Genomic DNA, 10,354 nt, shown 5'->3' on the forward strand with positions numbered 1-10,354 from the left:
TAACCCATTGCACCAGCAGAACTTCCTAGGGGGGTGTAATGCAGAACACATGCTGCCTGCAGGAAGCTCTGTGCCTCCAAAGGTGCGGATCAGATGAGTCATACCACGTCCTCTGCGCAGAGCGAGGAAAAGGGTGGGGCGAGGCTGGGAGGGCTGCAGCTCGGGCAGCCAGGCTCAAGGCAGAAGACATCAGGAAGGAGAGCAAGCCTTCCTCCTAATGAGTCACTTCTCTTATTTCTCTATTTATCCCACACACATTTATGGCAAGCTGATTGTATAGAGGCTCAATGCACCGTAAAGGTCAAGTACATGGACTTTGAAGCTGGACTGTGAAGGTTCAAATCCCACCTCTGAAACTTTCTAGTTCTGTGCCACATCCCCACCATGCCTCAGTATGCTCACCTGAACAGTGAGGTTGTTACGAAGAGTAAATGAGTGGCCTTTCAGACACTTAAACAGTTGCCTCCTCACACTAGCAATACGTGTTTGTTATTATTATCATTATTACTCTCATGGTTCTAGAACTGCAGAAGCAGAAAGGCCCTTACTGTTGGCTGCCATTGAGTTGATTCCAACTCATAGCAACCCCATGCTCCACAGGGTTTTCTAGGCTGTAAGCTTTACAGGAGCAGATCTCCAGGTCTTTCTTCTGAGGTGCCACTGGGGGGTTTCAAACCACTAACCTTTTGGTTAGCAGCTGAGCACTTAACCACTGCACCACCAGGGCTCCTGAGAAAGGCCCTAGTGCTACCTTATATAAAGGGATTTTAATTAAATGTCTGTGCATCCATAGACAGGCAGCGAGAACAACGGGAGGCTGGGCTTCTCAGGGGCTGGAGCTGAACAGGCAGAAACCAAGGTTCCTGGGGCCGTTGGGCTCGTTTCTGCTCCTCGCTCGTCTTTCTGAATCTCCTTCTCTCACGAATTCACTGTGTTCATTGGGAGCCTGCTGTGCCCCAGGGATGGCGCCAAGTGCTGGGAACACCAAGTTCCAAAACCACTTCCACATTTTAGGGATTTGTCAGAGCAGAATCCCCACTCTCTGTGCCAAATTCTGTCTTAGTCACCTAGTGCTGCCGTAACAGAAATGCCTCAAGTGGAAGGCTTTAAAGAACAGGGATTTTTTTTTCTCACAGTTCAGTCCGCTAGAAGACTGAATTCACACACGGCTCTAGGGGGCAGTCCTTCCTTGTCCTTAGTCCTTGACATCTGTCTCCCCACCTGGGTGTGTCTCTGTGTCTATTCTGGTCTTCTTATAACTCAGAAGTGATTAGATTTAGGATTCACCCTCCACTGGTATGACCTCAATAACATGACAAAGAAAAACCCCTATTTCCAAGCAGCGTTGTATTTACAAGTACCAAACCAAAGGAAACCCAAACCCAACCAGTTGCCTTTGTGTCGATTCTGACTCATGGAGACACCATGTGTGTCAGAGTAGAACCTGTGTGTTCCATAGGGTTTTCAGTGGCTGTGACCTTTCAGAAGTAGATCATCAGGCCTTTCTTCCGATAAGCCTCTGGGTGGGTTCAAAACGACAACCTCTGGATTAGTAGCCAAGTGCTTAACCGTGTACGCCATCCAGGGTCTCTATTTACAGGTACAGGAATAGGATTTCAACACTTATTTCAACACAATTCAGTCCACAACACCGTAAAGAACATGTGTATTACTTTAATCAAACCAACTTATAACGATCCTGTAGGGCAGAGTAGAACTACCCCAGGGGATTCCCAAGGCTGTAATCTTTACAGACGCAGACTGCCACATCTTTTTCCAGAAGAGTGGCTGGTGAGTTTGAACCATCGACCTTTTGGTTAGCAGCTGAGAGCGTACCCACTGCACCATGAGGGTTCCTATATTGCTTTAATAGTGGTAGAAAAACCTTATAAAAGCAGAGATGTCAATATTATTCAGCAGAACTCACTTGAGTCTGGTTTCAGGGAGGCACCGTCGTGGGATCTTCCAGGGAAGTGGGTGAGAAGAAGCGGCAGCACTGCAATATTTGCCTTTGATAATTTCCAGTAAGTGGTTCTGGGAAGTGTCTGCCCTGGATTCATTGCAGGAACTCCATTCCTCAGGATGGAAAGGATGAAGGGGAAACATCTTTTATCAGAGGATAGCAGAATGGGAGTGAGCAGGAGGTCTTAGGTCAGATCATTCTACAGGCCACCCCCAAAGTCCCGGCACCATCCACTCCCCCTCACTCGCTGGCTCACCTCTGGGAGTCAAAGTAGTTTCTTTCTGGAAATGGAGATGCAGGTTGGAGAGCAGAAGGGCAGGCTCGCCGGGAGGACATCCTTTTACTACTGAGCCTAGACGATTGATTTGGATGGCCAGAGGTGCTCTCAGAAATTGTCTTGTAAGGATAGCAAGATGACATTTATCAAAGTCAAGTACATCTTCACCAGACTGTTCTTCCTCTAAGAAGTATCTTGGACTAAAAATAAAACAATGTAGTTTCAAAAACTCATTTTGATAAATACAAATCTTGAAGACTTTTGAGACTGTTCATTTTTTCTTTCTCCCTCACCTTGTCTAATTCATTAAGCCATCTCCCATTCACTATTTAAATATTTTAAAATATACTTATAAATTTGTCCTGGTGGTGCAAATGGTTAAGTGCTCTGCTGCTAACCATTAGGTTGACGGTTCAAACCTACTCTGCGGGAGAGGGACCCAGCGATTTGCTTCCATAAAGATTACAGTCAAGAAAACCCTATGGGGCAGTTCTATTCTGTCACATGGGGTCACTATGAACCAAAATTGACTCAACAGCATCTAACAACAACATATTCCAATTCATTCCAAAACAGGGGTTGTTGTGGTTACCCAAAGAAAAAAGTCCAAAAATAAGACCAATGGTATATGAATTCAAATAACAAAAGAGTGGAGAAAATTAGAACTGTTTCATTCCAGCTGCTGAAGGGAGCATAATGCCAGATTCAAAGTGTCTTGGTGGCCAAGATGAAGAAGGAAATACGATACATTTCTCTCTTGTCCCGGAAAAATGAAATATTCTTTTCTTGGGGGGCGGGGAAGACTGAGTTTTTCTTGGTCCTAAACTTTGAAATAAATTTCTCCTGTGGCACATGGTAAAGAGGCAGAATGGACAATACCTTGACAACAGTTTTTGGTCATGTCATGGATTGAATTGTGTTCTCCAAAAATACCTGTCAACTTTGCTAGGCTATGATTCCCAGTATTGCATCATTGTCTGCCATTTTGTCATCTGATGTGATTTTTCTATGTGTTGTAAATCCTACCTCTATGATGTTAACGAGGTATGATAGGCGGCAGTTATGTTAATGAGGCAGGACTCAATCTACAAGATTAGATTGTGTTTTAAGCCCATCTCTTTTGAGATATAAAAAAGGGAAGCAAGCAGAGAGACTGCGGACTTCAAACCAACAAGAAAGAAGTGCTGGGAGTATAGCGTGTCCTTTGGACCCGGAGTCCCTGTGCTGAGAAGCTCCTTGACCAGAGGAAGACTGATGACAAGGACCTTCCTCCAGAGCTGACAGAGAGAAAGCCTTCCTCTGGAGCTGGTGTCCTGAATTTGGACTTGTAGCCTACTAGATTGTGAGAGAATAAATTTCTCTTTGTTAACACCATCCACTTGTGGTATTTCTGTTATAGCAGCACTAGATACCTGTTATAGACTAAGACAGGTCAAATGAGAAATTTCTCAAGGAGAAATCCACATGACTAATTTGTATGACTTTTGACAGCAGTTGAAAATCCTAACACTGTCGTTTAATCCAGAGATGCTGACTCAGTGCGGACGTCTCATTGGTTCTTGAAGGCACGCTGGATTAGCTGACACTGGCAAAAACTTTTGGATGCAAATACTGTTTTCTAATTAGCCATTCTTTCGCATCTTTGTTTGAAAACATATACATTGTGTCATCAGTGTTGACATCCAAGTCACCATTTGAGATTTTTAACAGGATGCAGTTTCAGATGAATCTTGTGACATGCATAGAGACCCATCTCTATGCCAGGACTGATCCACTCATGAGGAATTGGGGGTATGGTCATTCAGCCATGAAACTATTTAAGTTAGTTCTCCTCTGATCTATTATGATTTATACCATGTCTCCTTGATTCAATGAGACATAAGGGAGATGCATAAAAATAAAATGGCAAACTATGAATTAAAAATCAGGGCCAAGGGAACCAAAAAATACATGTGTGGGTTTATATGTATATATGTAGGCATATATGTATATAGGAGCCCTGGTGGTGCAGTGGTTAGGAGCTTGGCTGCTAACCAAAAGGTCAGCAGTTTGAATTCACTAGCTGCTCTTTGGAAACCCTACGGGACAGTTCTACTCTGTCCTATAGGGTCACTATACATCAGAATTGATTCGATGGCAACGGGTTTGGTTTTTGGTTTTCTATACATGTATAGGTAGGTATATATGTGTATATATAGGTATATGCAAATGTATATGTATATGCATCATGTGACTATATGCACATGTATTCATATATATAATAAAGCCCATAGGGGAGACCATTACAGATACTTCTTAGATATAACCAAACGCCTCAAAGGATTGGATTTCTGGGTATGAAGGATTAAGACATAGTCTCATGGGATATCTGGCATAATATAGTTAGGTTATGTTCTACATCCTAATTTGGTGAGTAGGGTCTAGAGTCTTAAAAGCTTCTGAGTGGCCATCTAAGACACAGCTACTGGTCTCTACTTATCTAGAGTGGTAGCCATGAAAAAAGAGAAAGAAGGAAACCAAAGACTCTAAGAAGAAATTAGTCTACATGACAAATAGTCTACATGAACCATGGCCTCATTTACTTGGAGACCAGAAGAACTAGATGGTGCCCAGCTACCACTACCAACTGTTTTAATCAGGGCTACAATAGATGGACCATAACAGAATGGGAGAAAAATATGGAACAGAATCTCAAATTTCAAAAAAAAAAACAAAAAAACAAAAAAACAAAAAACCCCAGACTTACTGGACTGGTTGAGACTGGAGGACTCCCTGAGACTATTGCCCTGAGATACTCTTCAGACTTTGAACTGAAACTAACCCCTGAGGTCACCTTGTAGCTAAATAACAAACTGGTTCAAAAAATAATGAATATCACCTGTAAGTACTGTGCTCTTTTAAAAAAATCACCTGTGTGAGACCAAATGGTCAACAATTACTTTAAAACAAAGATGATAGTGTAAGGGGGCAAGAAAACTAGATTAATGGAAAGGGAACAACCAGAATGGAAATAATGAGAATGTTGACGCATTGTGAAGAATGTAAGCAATGTCACTGAACAACTTGTGTAGAAATTGTTGAAAGGGAACCTAAACTGCTGTGTAAACCTTCACTGAAAACACAATAAAATATTACTGAAAAAAATCTCAGGGCCAAGGGAAACAAATACGGAGTCAAGACGAGGGCAGGTATAGGGTGAGGTTGGACAGAATAAAGATATAATGGCAGTAAAGTCCTACTACTGCTACAAGTTGGCTGCAGATTGATTTTGAGCTTCCTGGAGGGGAGGGGGCAAAGTTCACTTTTCCTCGTTTTGTTCACAGATGTCTTACTGAAATACAACTATACTGTGTCCCTGCTGTTGTTGTTATCAGCTGCCATCTAGGTGCCCCCCGACTCACTTCCATGTACAATGAAATGAAATGCAGCCTGGTCCTGTGCCACCCCATGATAGGGTGTGCATTGGAGTGTTGCGATCTGCAGGATTTTCGATGCCTGATTTTTCGGAAGCAGACTGCCAGGCCTTTCTTCCTAGTCCATCTTAGTCTGGAAGCTCTGATGAAACCTGTTCAGCATCCTAGCAACACACAAGCCTCCACTGACAGATGGGTGGTGGCTGTGCTAGAGGTGCATTGCTCAGGAATTGAATCCAGGGCTCCTGCATGGAAAAGGAGAATTCTTCCACTGAACCACCAATGCCTCACATACCTACATATTTACACACATGTATACCTCTACATACATATGCACACGTATATAAATAGTGCAGCCTCTAGATAAGGTAATTTAAAAGAGTCTCAAGAGACATCAGAGAAGCTATTGCCCACTGGGCACTCGCCTGTGTCAGGCATGGTTCTAAGTGTTATTATAGGTATTAACTCTGTAATCTTTAAATAAAAAAAAATCTACACCCAAGAGCGTGCTGTTACCATCCTCACTGATCAAATGAGGAAAATAAAGCCCAGAGAGGTTCCCCAAATCCCCTAAGCGGCAAAGCCAAGTTCAAAGGTGGCCAGTCTGGCAGGTGAGCAACATCCTTCACCACCATCCACAGACTGCTGCCCCTTGTTAACTCGGTAATTCATTCAGTCCTCACAGCACCTGACAGGCAGGTGTCATTATCACCCTCTCATTTGTTTTCCTCCTGTTAGATGAGGAAACGGACCCTTAGAAAGTTTCAATAACTTCCTAAAGGTCATTCAACGACTCGGCGGCAATTTAGGCTGGGATCCAAAGTCTGTTGGACTGTTTTCACTTCCCCAGGCTTTAGTCTTGGGACCCTCGCTGCGACAGTTCCTCCTCCTCGCAGGTCCCTGAAACGCGCCTCACCTGAGACTCTCGAGTCCACGTGGAGTGGGACGCCGCCCCCTGGTGGCAGGTGGAAGCAAGCGCAGAGCATGCTAATGAGGCCGCGGAGCCGCTCGCTGATTGGCTGGCGCGGATTCCGGCGGCTTCCCAATTAGGCTGGTGAGGGGAGAGTCGAGGGGCGCCGCGGACAGCAGCGCCCCGTCCCCGCCCCCACCCCGGACCCCGACGCCAGCCAACTCGGCTCGACGCCCAGGGCTCGTGCGAGCCTAGCTGGCTGGTGCACTTGGGGGGGGTGGGTCTTTCCATTTCTCTCCCGTTGGTTTTCTGGGTCTGAATTCACCCGGGGTCCAGGATGACAATCTGACACCAAGGCCAGCAGTACAGGCCGAGGATGGCCTTTCTCCAGAAGGTAACCTCGACCCTCACCTGGACCCAGGAGGAGGGAAGGAGCCAGCTCTGGGAAGTGTCCGAGGAGATGCCGGGGAGGCACGGACCGTGTGGGCAGGAGTCAGGCCCACAGGGGCCTCCCTTTGGGGCGTTAGTGCCGTTTGATTTTGTTAAATGACTGGTATGTGTTGTGACAGAAGATCTGTTCAGGTTTCCAAGCTGCCTGGTGGTAGTGAAGAATCGGCACTGTTTGGGCAGAAAGTGGGAGGCTGAAAGAGCCTGTTACCTGGAGCAGAAGTGCAGGGAGCGCAGGTCAGCAGGGGCCGCCCAGCTCTGAGCCACATAAGGTAACAAGATACCCAGATGTTCACTTCATTAGCCCCTACATGCTGCCATTTCCGGAGCTGAAGCCCAATATTTTCAAGTTTAAACATTATCTTGCACACATAGACCACAATAAACACAGCTCGAAAGGTGGTGGTCACCACGTGTCCAATCCCTCGGGGTCCCTTGGTTGGGTTTTGATTGAAATGTCTAGGTTTCTCTATTGTAACCTCATTCTACACCACTTCCCATTCTGTCACTACGTTGGTCAACCAACCAGTTGCCACTGAGTCAATTCTGATTCATGGTGACCCCATGTGTGTCAGAGTGGAACTGTGCTCCATAGGATTTTCAATGGCGGATTTTTTCGAAGTAGATCGCCAGCCCTTCCTTCTGAGGTGCCTCTGGGTGGACTTGAACCTCTAACCTTTTGGTTAACAGCCGAGCACTTAACTGTTTGTAACACCCAGGGGCTCCAGGCCAGTCAAACAATATGTATTGAGACCATAGTGTATGCTAGCACTGCTCTAGGGACCAAGGGTACAGAGATGAACAAAACAGGCCTGGCCACCATCCTTGATGAGCCCTGAGACCACGTGACCCACCAAAGGGCAGCTAAATGGTGCCCAGCTCTGGAGGATGTGGGCTGACTGAGGACGGGCCCGTAGCACTCAGCTAGTCAAATACATGTACTTTGTACCAGGGCTTCAAACCAGTTTGGTAAGGTTCTGAATCCCTGCTGAGAATTTGCATTTCAAACAAGTTCCCTGCTGAGAATTTGCATTTTCACCCTAGATATACTGAATCAGAATCTACATTTTAACAAGATCCCCAGGTGATTCTTAAATGTATAACTTCTGGGGAACTTGTTAGAGATGTAGATTCTCAGCAGGGGTTGCAATAGAACAAATAGGTTCAAAGCCCTGCTTTCTACAGGAGCCACGCTCACTCCGCCAGCCAGAGGCAGACCTGGACGTTGACTGCAGCAGGTGCTGTCGGTGGCCCACCCGAGACCTCTTGGCCTGTCCAAGTCCAGTGCATGTCGGTGGCTTCTGCTGCAAGCACCTGAGGCTCTCTGCCCAGGGTTTTTCTCTGGCTATAAGAACATGACTGGCAAACGTGTGGCCAGAAGTACCAGCAAGTGGACGCCTAGGAGCAGTCTGCAACTGACAGTGAATGGGAGTTGGGGGATAAATGCCCAGTTTCTGCCTCTCTCTGGTGGGACATTCTGAGGGGTGCCCTACACTGCTTCTTCCACAGGCTTCCAGTGGGATAGAGCCCCAGTAGCCCATAGGGGTAACCTGCCTCACTTCCCCAATGCCCTACTGACACTTCTGGGTTTAGTCCTCTCACCAATGATTATTACCCCCATTTTATAGGCAAGGAAACTGAGGCTAGCAAGGGCCAAGCCAACACTGTATCACCGTCGGCGTGATACAGTAAAGCTGGTCTCGTCACGATGGTGGAAACATACTGGATGCAGTGAGACTTGATCTCCCTACTGGAAAAGAGAATTCATTGGTTCTAGATCACGATTTACATCTTTGTACAGCAAAACCCAAAAAACCAAACCCATTGCCATTGAGTCGATTCCAACTCATAGCAACCCTAAAGGACAGGGTAGAACTGCCCCATAGGGTTTCCAGGAAGCACCTAGTAGACAGGGTAGAACTGTCCCATAGGGTTTCCAGGAAGCACCTAGTGGATTCAAACTGCCGACCTTTTGGTTAACAGCCATAGCTTTTAACCACTATGCCACCAGGGTTTCCTTGTACAGCAAAGTGCATGGTTATTATTGTCCTGCAGGAAGCCCTCCTTGGCTTGTAGGAAAACCCCAGTCCCTGAGCTCTTACAGCGTAAGAGCCACTAGATGGGAGAAGAAGCCAGGAGCATGGCTGGATGCGACAGCGAAGCCATCACTTTCTGATGCTTTTAGTGACTGCCTGGGCTCTCCAAGGAGCCCTGGTGGCACAGTGGTTAAGAGCTCGGCTGCTAACCAAAAGGTCAGCAGTTCGCAGTTCAAATCTACCAGCTGCTCCTGGGAAACCCTATGGGGCAGTTCTACTCTGTCCTATAGGGTCACTATGAGTTGGAATCAACTTGACAGCAATGGGTTTGGTTTTTGGTTGGGCTCTTCGAAATGCTTGATGTCACACCTCAGTCCGCTGGAATCTGAGAGGGGAACGCTGGGCCTGTCTGGATCAGATAGGGTCTAATGTTGACCTCTATTGCACCATAGATCTGTGGCCTCAGGAAGTAGTTATGGAGAACTCAGCATTCTGGGAGAGCTGGGAAGCTGTGGTCTGGCCATCAGGGGGGTTTTGACAATGTGGGGAGGGCCGAGGGCCTTCACTGGGTCTGGCAGAAAGAGGTACCTCAGGAAGGAGGTGCACAGGAGACAAAGTGGATCCCTTCTGGAGAGCTTTAAAAGGGCAATGGGTTTTAAATGAATTTACATGGGAAAAGGTCAGAGGAAAATTAATTTTCTACCCTAATGGGAAGACCCAAAAAAACGAAATCCATTGCCTCGAATTGATTCCGATTCATAGCGACCCTATAGGACAGAGCACGACTGCCCCATAAGGTTTCCAAAAGGCTGGTGGATTCGAACTGTCAATCTTTTGGTTAGGAGCCAAGATCTTAACCACTATGCAACCAGGGCTCCAAGACTCCAAACAATGTTCATGGCGCGCGCGCACACACGTTCCCCTCATTCCAGCAAATCCTTCCTTAGGGCAAAGTGAGCCCTCCCCCCGGAAAGGAATCTGCCTCTTCTCATTGTCTTTATGGTTTCACACTCTTCATAACTAGAGCTTTTTTTTTTTTTTTTTAAACACAGAGGGAAAGGAGTGAATCTGCTGATATTTTTATCAGAGGAGTTTAAATTTCTAACTGGCCAAGCATGTACAGCTCCTTCCTGCACTGTTGAGTTCCCCCGCCTCTGTATAAAGAAGATGGTTGTTTCATCTAGTGAAGTATGGTATTTTCAGTAAACATTATTTCTAATTTGAAAATTCATGAGTGAGACGAGCAGGAAGCTTTAAGCCCTGTCAGCCCTGTCATCAGAAACTAGCATCACAGGTGTGTGTGTGTGT

The 10,354-nt window shown here is 46.1% G+C and overlaps 1 long non-coding RNA gene across 2 annotated transcripts in view; it reads right to left on the reverse strand.

Moving 5' to 3' along the window:
- Nucleotides 1-1,933: 1,933 nt before the first annotated feature.
- LOC111820150 (uncharacterized) overlaps nucleotides 1,934-10,354 on the reverse strand; it is a 14,701-nt gene continuing 6,280 nt past the window's right edge. Inside the window, exons 2-3 of one of the 2 annotated variants that reach the window (XR_002823689.1) lie at nucleotides 2,220-2,440; nucleotides 1,934-2,076 (exon numbers count right to left, since the gene is read on the reverse strand). This is a non-coding gene — a long non-coding RNA (uncharacterized LOC111820150). Of the gene's footprint in view, nucleotides 2,107-2,219; nucleotides 2,441-10,354 lie in introns of both variants that reach the window. The other variant, XR_002823690.1, reaches the window with a different exon arrangement.

This window comes from Trichechus manatus, unplaced genomic scaffold (assembly GCF_000243295.1).
Source record: "Trichechus manatus latirostris isolate Lorelei unplaced genomic scaffold, TriManLat1.0 scaffold00028, whole genome shotgun sequence".
In the NCBI taxonomy this organism is placed as follows: domain Eukaryota; kingdom Metazoa; phylum Chordata; class Mammalia; order Sirenia; family Trichechidae; genus Trichechus; species Trichechus manatus.